The sequence below is a fragment of the Arvicanthis niloticus genome, chromosome 4 (genome assembly GCF_011762505.2).
Source record: "Arvicanthis niloticus isolate mArvNil1 chromosome 4, mArvNil1.pat.X, whole genome shotgun sequence".
Lineage (NCBI taxonomy): Eukaryota > Metazoa > Chordata > Mammalia > Rodentia > Muridae > Arvicanthis > Arvicanthis niloticus.
In genome coordinates this window covers 86,090,656-86,104,143 of record NC_047661.1, presented here as the reverse complement: position 1 = coordinate 86,104,143, position 13,488 = coordinate 86,090,656, and the positions used below count along the sequence as shown (strand labels likewise).

Genomic DNA, 13,488 nt, shown 5'->3' with positions numbered 1-13,488 from the left:
TGTCTGAAAGAGGCATGGAATGGATACTCTGCAGTCTCTTGTACCGTCTGAAGGCTGTGCAGTTGGCTCTAGGTTTTCAACTTTAATGTGTTGTCACCTAAGCTAGGGTGGCCTTTTGGTGAAGCAGCTGTCATTGAGTTATTTCTGCTCCTATACATAACTCCTCACACATATTCTTGGAACTATCCCAATAATACTTAATGGTTTCTGTATCTTCACTTTGGTCTATCATTGGTTCCCTACCTAGGGTGAGTAGACATTTGTCCATGTATCCACAGGAATAGTTTCAAACAACACACCAAGGGTCACACACTGTCAGTTGTTTTTTTGTTATTATTCAATCTGCTCTTCTATTATTATGATAACTTATATATCTTTCTGTTAGTACATAAATATATCTATATCTTTTAAAACTGGTAAATGTTATTCTGATATGCTATAATTTAATAAATTGCCATTTGTTTGACTCTCCATTTGTTGGAACACATCCATGAATGAAGCTGAGTGAGATTTCTGAGACTTTGCGTAAACTCCAAGTAAACAAGACAAGAATGTTATGATCTCTGTTCTTCCATAACATGGGCAATTCTTGGAATGTCTGCAGTAGATAGGAGTGAGCATACTTAAGATTATTTATTACAGCTGGTTATTGTTATTAATTTATATGCCTCTTTGGAAAAACATGCTTTTGCCACATGAAGCAAAGTTGTGGTTGTACAACTAACTAAGCTGACTCTTTTTAACTTTCAGAGCATGCTTTCTGATGCTCTGAATAAAGTTGCCAACTAGAGTGGCAACATTCAATTCTCAATTTTCTCATTATTTGAATAAGGATAGTAACAGCACCTATTTCATAGGGGTATTGTAAAGGTTGAATTAATTTCTACTTGGAAGAGATTTAATATAGTTTTCACTGTTTTTTTTAAAAAGCAAATGATTATAATTATACATAATTCATATCTCATACCTACACTTGAAGAAATTACAGGTTTATATGATGGCAACTCAGAGTTAAGAAAAAAAACAGAATGCATGACTAGCAGTAGACAGACCAGAAATGCTTGTATCACTGAAAACTGGCCCTACTATATTTAGTCCCTAGATGCTAAGAGTCATCAAATTAGACAATGTACCAGATTTATCTGAAAGATAAATTTTCATTTGGACCATAATCTTGATTGAATTTTTTATTAGTATATTATGGACATAAGCAAAGGTGTGACAGGTTGGATGTGTGATCTGTGCTATGATAAACGAATCTTCTGAATGAAGCTTATAAGTCACGATTTTGATAAGCTATCACAAACATAGTGGAAAGTACAGTTGGTATGAAATTCTAAAACATGAACTTAGCTTGGGCTCTATTACCAACAGACCTATGACTAAGTCCACGTTTTAGAATTATATTTTATTTTTGTTACCTACAAGAGAATTTCCAAGACTTTATATGAGTGTTAAGTAAGATACTGGAGTCACCTAAGAACTCTTCATAGAGAGACCTAAATGCAGAGTACATGAGGTGTTCACCATACACACTTAGTTAAGCAGGAAGGGAACATAACTGTTTAGGTCACCGTCATATAGATTCAAAGACAGGACGTGGCTCTTCTGCTGGGTTCTGTACAGGCTCTCCCTTGGGTCCTTTTTGCTGATCTAAGCTGCTGGATGTGGTATAAAGGGCATATTAGACACATGGCTACCTTTATACCTTTATAATATCTGAAGGGCCTTTGTATAACCCAAGACAAATTCTGCCTGACTTTTTTGATGATAATTTGGGAAATTTGTATTCAATATAAGAAACTTCTTGCCAACAAAGTTGAGCAGAGAAAGGGTATTCCCAGTAAATTCTCTGGCTTGGGGTATGTGTAACAGTGGTAATGGTGAGCAATTGGGTGCCCGCAGATTTCACACCTTAGGAGAGTAAGAAGTGGTTGAGACAGCTTACCTGAATCTTTTACTGGGTCAAAGAAGGAAAGAACTTTGGATCATTATTCAGTTCACTAATTAAGATACTTTAATCATTTTTATACCACTATAAAAGAAATGAAGTATCTGTATGTTTTAGGGATTATATTATTCCAGTATCTGTGATCAGATTTGAAATTATGATCTTTACAGGTTACAGAGGTAATCACATCAAAATGATGTCATCAGGGTAAGTACTAGTGCAGAGTGACTGCTGTTCTCATAATAATGGGTATGGACACAGAAAGGGACACACATAGGAAAACGATGGTGTGAAGACTCAGAGAGAATGCTCATGTGTAGACAGAGCAGCATCAAAGTGGCAGAACTAAGGGATGCTTGAGGCTCCCAGGAACCAGGAGGCCTCAGAGTGATTCTTCCCTCGCACCTTCAGGGACAGCATGACCCTGTCAGTGCTGTGGTTCATACCCCTAGCCTTCAGAACCATGAGGCAATAGAATTTCATTATTCAAAAAAAAAAAAAAAAAAAAAACCAAAACAAAAAAAAAAAAAAACAAAAAAACAAAAAACCTATCTAGTTTTAGTGCTGTTTTATGGTAGCTCAAGGAAGCTGTTAGACACACAGTTTTATAGCGCATGTTGTGGTAAAGACGTATACACATAGAAAAATTAATAGGCCCTGACATTCTGAAGTTGATAAAAATTCTAAGGATGATAAGACAATTTGCAATAAAGTTTAAATTTGACCAGCATAAATAATATGACAAAACAGATGGAAAAAGAAAGTTTATGCATGATTGGAAAATAAAACCACAAAAGAATAAATATGCTAACCTTTTGTTTGCTGAAGATGCTTGAGGCTTCTTTAGTCTTAAATTGACTTATTGCTACAATTTTGCATTTCTGTTCAGAAGGTAGATCTAACTATCAGATAATAAAATGAGGTCTTAGTTGTTGATGCCCAAATTCACTGATAAGTTATGTAATTCGTGGGAGATGGAGATCTGTCTACTCATTTAGGCATCAGGTCAGAGGCAGGATGTGGGTTGGGTTTCCACTGCACATACTTTGTTTATATACCCTGTGGGCACCAGAATAACTCTGCTGAGGCCTAGTTTTTCTTCAGTCTCTCACACCTCACAGTCAGCACTGGGATGTGTGTGTGTGTGTGTGTGTGTGTGCGCGTGTGCATGTGTGTATGTATGTGTGTTTGTGTGTATGTATTTGCGTGAGTGCATGTGTACATGTATATACACATGAAACACTGAGAATCTAGAACAAAGGTGAAGAATTTTATTTTTTTTAAATGAAGGAAAATTGTCCCCTTCTATAGTCAAACTTGGAGTTGTTGTTTTCATATGCAATCAAAATTCTTGAAGTATAGAGTTGGAAGATGCCTGGGAAATGTAGATTATTTTGCAAAAAAAAAAAATCCTTTTTTTTTTTTTTTTGTGCAAAACCAAAAACAACCAACCAACCAACCCAAACAAACAAACAAACCAAAAATAACAAAACTATTTGAGACTCACCCCCAAGGTCTATTAGAAATCAATATGGTGTTTTTATGAAATTATATTTCCCCGGGTGCAGGAAGGAGATGCAAGCAAAAGGGGAAAGTTGTGGGTGGGGTTATGGCAATATACACTAAAGTGACTTTGTCCATGGGGAGACATGCTCCTCTCTGTATCAGGCACTCCTTACATCACATTAGCTTTCTGTCTTTTTGGAAACAGGCAAGGAATATAGATATGTGAGCAGAAAGACAGGCATATAAGCCTCAAAATCTCATATTTTCCATGAGAATGAAAGGAAAGAAACACATTGCTTGTGGCTGTTTTGCTTATGATTAGTTTTAGCCAATGAACAGTGCCTAGATGTTTTTTCTTCTAGTGGTAATCAATTCAATCCAGTAAAGTTTATTTTAACAATTGTTCATTAAGGAGTGATTTTAAGTTAGTCACTGAATCATAATATTATGGACACTCTCTGCCTTCAAGGGATTTATGAATTGATGTCAAACACTATGGTAGAAATTAAGCTATAGGAATATGGGCAGCAAGGGCCAGAGAGATGGTTTAGCAGATAAAAGTGCTTGCCACCAAGCCTGATGATCTGAGTTCTTATTCCTGGGATCAACATAGGAGAAGAGAACCAACTTCTTAATTCTTACAACTTGTTATATGACTTCCACATAACTCCATATAATTGATATAAAATAAAAAAAGAAAGAAGGACAGCTAAAGTCCTTAGCCATGGCTTCACATGAGGGCTATCCGGGAAACTTCAATAACAGACTGAATACCATCAAAAGTGCGTATGTGTTTTAAGTTGTGTCCAAGTAGTGATGCTTCTATAATCTCCTCACATAGTTTTAATGTACTGCGATAGTTGAAAGCCACTGTCCTGAGGCAGTAGAGAGAAAAACAGATGTCAAGAACCATGCAAGGGAGAGCCAGGAAACATCAAGGCTTTATTCAACAGGCTTTGATGCATTTCTATATGTGAAGCTTTGGAAATTAGAAGAGTCTTCCACATGTAGAAGAAATCATGGGGGCGGGATATAGAGGTTACATGTCATGAGACATGAACAGAAAATGGCCGACCTTGTTTATGTAGTTCCCAGAACCCCTAGAAAATGATGGAAGATAGACAGACAGACAGACAGACAGACAGACAAGGAGGGGTGTTTGTATTGTCAAAGGGAACAACAAGCATTGGCAGAGCCAGAAGTAGAATGCAAATCTCTTGATTCCTTGAGGACACTAAAAAGCAGATTCAAGGCTCAAAACAAGAATCAATTTTGAGGCAAAATGAGGTAGCTGAGCCCAGCACTCTACTATGGCTGGTAAAATTTAAGTTAACTCAGGGCAGGAATAGATTGACAGCCAGAGAAAACTTACTGGTTTTATTGGTCTGGAGGGCAGGAAGTTAATGAGTTCTTTTTGTTACAATATACCGAGTAGGGAATGATTTGTTTTCTATATTCCACCATTTTCAAAAAAGTTAGAGACTAGAGACTAATTAGCTTTTACCAGTCACAAGGATGGGTATTTACCACAACCCACATGGCTTTTGTACTCAAACCCTGGCTAGGGGTGGCAAGGGAATGAAAAAAGGGCAGGCACATAAACACACATACAGAAAAGATGGAGTCGGGTGGGGTCGGTTACCCCTGTAACCCAGAACCTCAGGTATAGCACAGCAGGAGAGGTAGCTAGTCTCAGTAGGACATCTCTGTAGGTGGGCAGTTTGAGTTGTAAGCATCAAAGGGAGGAGGAGGAAGCTGCAGTTGCTAGCTTTAGTACACACTGATCTTTGACTTGCACTCAAACCCCCAGGAAAAGTTGAGACTGGCCCATATGGGTGAAATGGCTTTGTAATTTCCCATGGGTCCAAGGCCTTGAGTCTTTCACATGGCAGTGCCTACTTCAATAACATATATTTATATATTCATTCAGTGCTTCACTCACTTAGAGCTTCCTGTGTCCCCTACAGGAATTTGCTTGATTTGAGTTTGAGTTTTCCCCATTTATTTGAATTCTCACTTGTCTTATACCCCCATTCTCTCTCTCTCTCTCTCTCTCTCTCTCTCTCTCTCTCTCTCTCTCTCTCTGTAATATATTTATTCATAACCATTTAGTTCTGTACATACATGGAAAGTCATGACTCTGTTTTACCTATTAAATCACAAGTTAATTCAAATAAAATACAATTTCATAGATCTTAGAGATAGATACAGTGGCTATTGATTTATTTAAGGGGAAATTTAAGCATGATTACTAAGTACCAAATACTTGAAATAGAATAGTAAACAGACTGAATCCCTTCCCTGTTTTCACATAGCCCAAAACCTACCATAAACTTCCTCACAGACGAGTGCTTACTGAGCCTGGGTATTCTCTCATCTTGTTCTGTTGACCTGATTATCCTTCACTTAGTCAGTTCTGTTCAAGCTACAATCCAGGTATCTAATCTCTTCCTTGGCCTCCGGGATGAACTGAGTTCTACAGTGTTGATAGATCATGTGGATTAGCCATTGGAAATGTGATTTGTAAATAGAATAGAAAATAATAAACCACGGCTTCGAATGCAGTTTTTGATGCTGGCAGATGGGTTTGAAATAGTACTTTATAGGGCTAGGCAGATGGGCAGTGGTAGGATGAGAATGTCGGCGCCAACATAGCCATGCACCACTAAATACGCAGTTTCTACATCTCAGGGTTCAGGTCAGTAGGGCCACATAAAAACAAAGTGAGATCCAAGATTTCATGGATGACTTCCAGTAAACAGCAGAAGACAGCACCAGGTGTATGTAGCCTTGGATTCAGTTCCCAAACCATAGTTAAGTGTCTGTGCTACCCCTGTCCTTGGTGCTGAAACACAGCTTTTTTTTTTTTTTTTTTTTTTTTTTTTTTTTTTTTTTTTTTTTTTTTTTCCCTGAGTGTGCCTATTGTCCCTGCCACATAGTAGTGCCTGAGGACAGTGATGGGACACAATGCTTCACTCTGCTTTCATAGGGAATGGGGTGAAGAATGCTAAAACACACAACATGTGTACTTGTTGGCATTGATGTCCAAGAATGGCTTTGGAAGTCAGTCTCTAGAACTCCATGTCCTTTTGCGTCCTGACAAAGCATGTATGTATTTCACATATATATCTCATCACCTAAGTACTGAAAGTACAAATATCAACCCTGTGGTGTTGCTATAGAAAAGCCGTGCTGTTCTCTTCCTTATACTTATGGACACCATGAAATTTCCGCTGTGATTTATGTTTTTAAGACATTATGCTGTCAAGTTTATAGATTATTCTTACTATATAATTAAGTCCTAACAGAGTTTTTTTCTTTTATACCAAAATTTAACAAAACACTAGTGGATAATGGATGCTTAATGGATTCTTTGTAAACAAGAATAATTAGCTCTTGATTATATGTTTAAAAAATCTAGAGCAAATTTGTAAGTATGTATTCTAGTAAAACTCACTTCATGTTGTTTATTTTTACTTCTACACTGTGTTAACAGATTAAATAAATCTTCAATTTCTTCTTTCAGGGACCTGAAGTTCTTGTGATACAGATCTTTTATTGCTTGGTTAGAGTCACACCAAGGTATTTTATATTATTTGTGGCTGTTTTATTTATTTTATTTTATTTATGTTCAAACCACATTTATTTATGAAATCATCTGAAGTTGACTGGCATAATTTCAACAAGTAAGGGTGTTCATTGAAAAAAAAATCTGACATATAATGCACTTGTCATTAGAGAAGTTTTACTGACACATTGAGGAGCCAAGGTTTTTCCTTTTCTTTTCTAATGCAGATCTCAGCACAACATCCATCAAGCAGTCTGGTACTAAGAACACTTCAGCAAGGGAAGTCCAAGTCTTCTCAGCCATATTCAGAGAATCGAATGTGCTGACTGGCTTGCTGAGTCTTAACCAGTCTAATCTTCTCAGCGTTGGTGATTAGCTTTTCTGCGCCTCTTTTCTTTCCCCGAGGTTGATTAAGTTTGGCCTGTCTATCTACCAAAATCTTCTGCCAGTACCTCTGCTCCTGATCACCAGAAAGAACTTCCAGGTTCCAACAGTGCTTCTTTCTAATTTCAGTCTGTGCATTCATTACTGCCTGAGCATCCTCGGGGGTTTTGAATCGGGCATGGCATTCAGTATCTCCTTCTAGCAAACCAATGTAAACAACTTCTGAGATTGTGGCCAAAATATCCTTGACTTGTTTCCCGCCAGGTAGAGGCTCTCGGCTCACGATCTTCACAATCACTCCAGTCACGAACTATGGGCCTTGTGCACTCACCTTCTCCTGGGTGGAGCACGCTTGAGCACTGCCTGCTGTAGGTGCCTTATAGTCTGTTTCCATTTCCGACTCTAATTTTTTTTTTTTTTTTAGAGAAGCCATGCTGGCTTTTTGCAGTGCCAAATACTCCTCTTTCTTCAAATCCATCCATCCAGTCTTAGACAGCACTCTCAATAGTATAACCTCCTCGCCCATCTTGTGTCTCTCCTTATGTTTCTTCTTATGCTTCCTCTTCACGTTTTGAGAGAGAGTCACCTTTCCCATCTCCCGTCTTCTTCTCCTCTTCCGTAGAGCAGAATTCTAAGTCTCTGCCCTCCTTGGAGACTTCAGAAGCGGCTTGGCCAACGCCATCCTTCTGAGCCCTTTTCTTTGCTTTTGGTCTTGGGGCTAGACAGTCTTCGTCCTCGGCGCTGCTTCTCTCCCTTTTCCCTACCCTGACTTCAGGTAAGCTTGATGTTTCAACCTTGTCTCGTCTTTTCTTTTTCTTTGCAGGTTGCTTTGGGGCTTCTGGGATTTCTGCTTCAGAGCCCTCAGAGGCAGTCCTTGGTCTCTTCGTGGTTTTATACGCACCCGAGCTGCTGCTGTCCGCAGCTGACTCTTTGGCCTGCACACTCTCTTCCTTCTTTATTCTGCCTTTTTTCTTTTTTCTTTTTCTTTTTCTTCTCTTCAGCTACTCGTAAGGAAGGGATGGGCTTGTTTTTCACTGTCTTGGGAAATATGCCAGGCTTTCTAGGTGCTTCTTCTGGTGGGTTGTTCAGAAACTCAATGGCTTTTGCTGCTTGCTCTTTTGTTTCAAACTCCACAAAGGCGAATCCCTTAGGATCCCCAGTAGACTTGTAGTGTGGAATACTTATGTAAACCACATTGCCGCATTTCCCAAATACTCTCTCAGTCCAGCTATGAGTAACATTTTTGGGGAGCAACTCCACATATACTGTGCATTCTTTCTCGTCCTTTGGTCTCTCACCTAGGGCTCTTTTCCTCCTGATTCTGGTCCCTTCTAAGTCCAACTCTACAACAGAAGCTTTTCAGTGCTCTGGCTATTAGCTTCCCATCAGCTGTCAGCTTCTTCATTTTGTTAAAAGACACCAGGAGAGAAATGTCCACATATCTATCTCTAGATTTTTCAATTTGTTCTCGCAGAAACCTGTCCTTGTTAAGGTTTACATCTCCAAACCAGAAGTCCACCTGCTTAGCAATATCTGCAAGCACCTGTTAAACTCATGATCGCTTCCTTTTTTCTTCCTTTCTCTTCTCAGTGCTTTCCATAGTTTTTTGGCTTCCAGTTTCCATTTCCGTGCATGTCCCCAGATCCACAGTCAGCGCTTGTGTTCTTCCACACTTTCCGTCTTCCGACCCTTGCAGTCGGTGGAAATTTGCCATTTGTGGCTATTTTAAAGGGTGTTGTTTTCCTAATTTCTTTCTTGGCTAGGTGATCATTTGTATAAAGGAGGGGTACTGATTTGTTTGAGTTAACTTTGTATCCAACCACTATGCTGAAGCTGTTTATGAGCTGTTGTGGCATCTATCGTAGGTTCTAGAAAGTATGACTTTACTAGAAAACTAAATAAAATACTTGTTTTTATGTTTCAAAAAAGAAGAATCTAGAGTTAAGACTATTAAACCAGAAGGACTTACTATTTCTCTATGATGGATGTCTCTTCTTCATAAGGAACCAAATGGATTTGTGATGTGCATAGCATCAAACTCCGTCAAATGTTCAATTCATAACTGTCATATCTCCAGGGCGAGAGTGGCGTGTGGGATGAGAAGCCAAAGGTCAAGACAGCTACCTAATGGCTCTGATATAACAGTATTAAAATCTCATATTTCTGACTTTCTTCCAGTTCTTCTGAAGTGCTATCCTTTCTTAGAACCTTGCTCACTGTCACGTGGATATCAGCAGTTGCATCAAGCAGGCGCATAGTTATAAACATGCAATAAAAGTGGAGCTGAAAAACATTAAATGTTTAGCCAACAAAACAATAATTCATAGCTTCTCTTGAAAAGGCAATTTAAGTTTTTGTTTTTAGAAGTTTTTACTTCTAAACCCAGGTTTTTTTCCCATTGCTCAATAGCTGTCAAGGCAATGTTAAAATAAGTCTAACATGTCTTATCTGTTCTATTCAGATCTCTGGAGACTGGGGACTTTTAAATGAGCTCCACTGACAGAACTATTTCACCCCAGTAATAGATATGCCTTGTCGTCTATGAGTACTAACAGAAACCTCGGACTCACTCAGCTTGCTGTTTGTTGCCTAGTACCATTTATTGTAGATAAGCCTCATCCCTTGCCTTAAAGCACTTTCATCTTATATGATCTTCAACCCTTTAGCTATTGCCTTGGCTACTCTTACATTTAGGACAATTGTGGTAGGCTCCAGCACTAGACAGAAATAAACAGACCCAAGTTATATGGTGTACCACTTACTTTTCTTTCAATATTTAATGAAAAAAATCTTCCTGTTATACTTGATTTCCTGTAGGGGAGCTATGAAAGGGCCCCCAAAATGACTCAGTCCTAATGGGATTTCACAGAATCGTTGGCAGATGTGCTGTAAAGCTGTGAAATGTTGAGTCATGATTAGGACAGTTTAAGACAAGAGGGGATTTATCAGAAAAGCACTTGACTGACAGCCAAGCAAGTGCTGTAGACAAGAATGCAGGAGTTTGGGGATATTATATATCACTTTCAGGAGATTGAATTGGACTGGGTTTAGCTCAAGGAATTTGGTATTTCTATCAAAATGCAACAAGAAAGAGCCATGACAGGTAGTTTGGAGACTAAAGGAAGAAGAAGGAATAGATACTATTTTCACCTTAATTTTATAAACTAAGAAGAGCAATTTCATGGTTATGAGACAAAAGTACATCACATTTGTAGTGTTTTAAACAGTAAGTATGGAAATAAGAAGAACACAAGCATTCATCTTCAAAAAATCCTTATTGAGTCATGTAGAGAAAGAGGAATACCATAGATTCTCACTCACATATAGAAGTAAAAATAATTGATTATCATAGAAGATATATAGATAGAATAGTGGGCAACAGAAGTTGATACATGAAGGGGATAGGAAGACAAGTATTAGTTTCTATATATGTACACACACGCACACACACACACACACACACACACACACACACATATATATATATATATACATAATCAATGTATATATGGAAGGTATGGTGTCATATACTTTAATCTCAGCATTTGAAAGACAGATGCAGGTGGATCCCTATGAGTTTGAGGCTAGCTTGGTCTACATAGTGAGTTCCAGGTTAGCCAGTGAGGCCCTGTCTTAAAAAAAACATTGAAATTAGTTGGGAAGATTAACTTCTAGTTTTGTTTATAGAGCACAGCATGGGAACTATTAATAACAATAATCTAGTACATTCAATAGCTAGAAGGGAGTCTTTTGAATATTTCAACTTGAAAAAAATGACAAATATCTGTGGTGATAGAATATATTTATATTTGATTACTTTGATTTGACTGCTACATCCTATAATCTGTGCTTTATTATATTGTACCACATGCCATGAATATGTATAATGATTATATCAATTAAAAATTAGAAAATACAAAATTTGAATATACTGAAAGACGTCAGGGATTCTTACATATAGAGGAAAGGGCACATAAAAATACAGTGAGAAACTGTTCAAAGACAAAGATTTAGGAGAAAGAAAATCTGCTTATTCTTTGATCTTGAGCTTCTGATCTGATAAAGTATGAGAAAAATAAATCTCTTGTTGTTTAAGCAAAAACAAGCAACCATAACCCCTATGAGTCTCTTTTGTTCTTTGACCCAAGGCCAGGGTAAGATAACTCTCCTAGTTGTCATGGTTCCTGCACTCTTGGGCCATACAGATCGGAAGTAGGATGTATAAATTTCTGGGGTCAAAGAGGAGAATCCAGGATGTATTGCTTTAAGGTTTAGGAAAGACAGTTTAGAGGAAGTGAAATTTTAGTTGAGATTTAAAGTTCAGCTAGAAATCAAGGGTGATTTGAAATGGCAGATGATTATTAAAACATGCACAGTGGCTCATAAATGAAAAGTCTATTTTTAAAAAGAGATGTGTAGTTTTCTAGAGCCTGCTGTTTGAGGCAAGGCGTCATAAGAGTTGTAGCTGGAAAAACATATAGAAAGCAGATCACACATGGCCTTGGGCTTTGAACAAAAAAGCAGAGCCTACACAAGGGGAGAGATGCATATCTTGAAAGGTGTTTATCAGAGAAATAACATGAACCATGTACTCTCAAAAAGCCTTTCAAGGTGCTGGTGTGCAGTAGAGTGGGAGAGGCAGATAGCCCAACTTGGGGTCTATTACTATATTCACTTAGGCAAAAGTGAGGAACTCTGTGGTGGGATTGAGAGAAGCAGGTGGGTTTGGCAGATCCTTGGGAGTCAGACTCTATAAAATCAGTGATGAGTTGAATACAGAATGTGAGAGAAATGAGTAGGGAGGAGGATGCCTCACAGTTCTGGCTCCCGCGCATGGCACTTTCTTTTTGTGGGTGACTGACTCATCGCGCCAATGGATCCGAGTATTGAATCTCTAAGTGGTTTATTTGGCTGAGTGCTCTGTAGATGGATGTGTACCTTCACACTTACAGTCCCCACTGCTGTTCTCATCTCTGAATTTTGTATCTTATTTTCTCTCCAGAGACCTTACCTAAATTCCAGGAAGACTCTGACTGGGGATAAGAAGTGATACAGGGGAAGACCAGGGGATTAAAGATGGCTGCAGGATTCAATTTGCTGTTTTGTTTCCAAGAAAATAACCTCCCTTCCGACTTGAGTATTTGCCTTGAGCTACACGATGAATCCCCTGTCTATTTTTGTCTGCCACTTAGTGTTAGCCTGGTGATACTTGGAGAAATAAATGAATAGTTTTCTATATCACAAAGGGCAAGGAAGACATGACCTTACCTACTCGTTATTTCCTTTTTTTTTCTGAGTACCTACCAGTATCTTTCCTTGGAAGATTGGAAAAGGGAATCAAGGAAAACAATGCTGGCTCTGTGGAGAATAAAGCATCCCTTGTCTTGTTTTTGTAGCTGAAAATCTGTCAAAGGCAAAACAAACATCAGAGCAGAACTGTCATCTGCTAATCAAGATGTGTAGGTGAAAGGAAAGGCTAGGGGCAGGAGAGAGATGCCTGACAGATGGTGCAGCTTCCCACAGACGGAGGACACCTGGACCACTGCACAGGGGACAGGGGATGCATGGAGGAAATTAAATGTGCCCAGCACAGGCTCTGGCAGGGATGGACAGAGGATGCTTTTGGAGCCATCATTTTGGACAGCACCTTCAAGCTGCTATAGTTATTTTAGTGAAAGCCTGGATATTTCGCTAACCTTTCCCACTCTGCCTTAGAAACAAGGGGATGCAGCTCAGTCTGCAGCGGAAATGACAGTTCAGCAGGAGGCATCAATTCTGTGAGTTTCTGAGACTGACTAGATCTGTTCCAAAAGAGCTTTCCCACAAGCTGGGGTGGAGTGCTACAGAGAGTGCTGGGGCCCCTGTTTCCATCAGCTTTTCAAAACATTCCCAAGAAATTTGATCTTGCTTGGCAGGAACTTCCTACCAGCTGTGCTGGTGAAATAAGGGGGACTTGCCATTTTGAGCTATTTTTCATCCTGGTGACACTTTTTGAAGAACTACATCATTAGCCAGGCTGAAAGTGGTTTTCAAACATTTCTTTGCTCAGGCATTTCAGACAGGGATAGAGAGGCTGCTG

The 13,488-nt window shown here is 38.8% G+C and overlaps 1 pseudogene; it reads right to left on the bottom strand.

The window, feature by feature from the left end:
• Nucleotides 1-7,181: 7,181 nt before the first annotated feature.
• LOC117707215 (la-related protein 7 pseudogene) lies at nt 7,182-9,022 on the bottom strand (annotated as a pseudogene).
• Between the last annotated feature and the right edge of the window lie 4,466 nt (nt 9,023-13,488).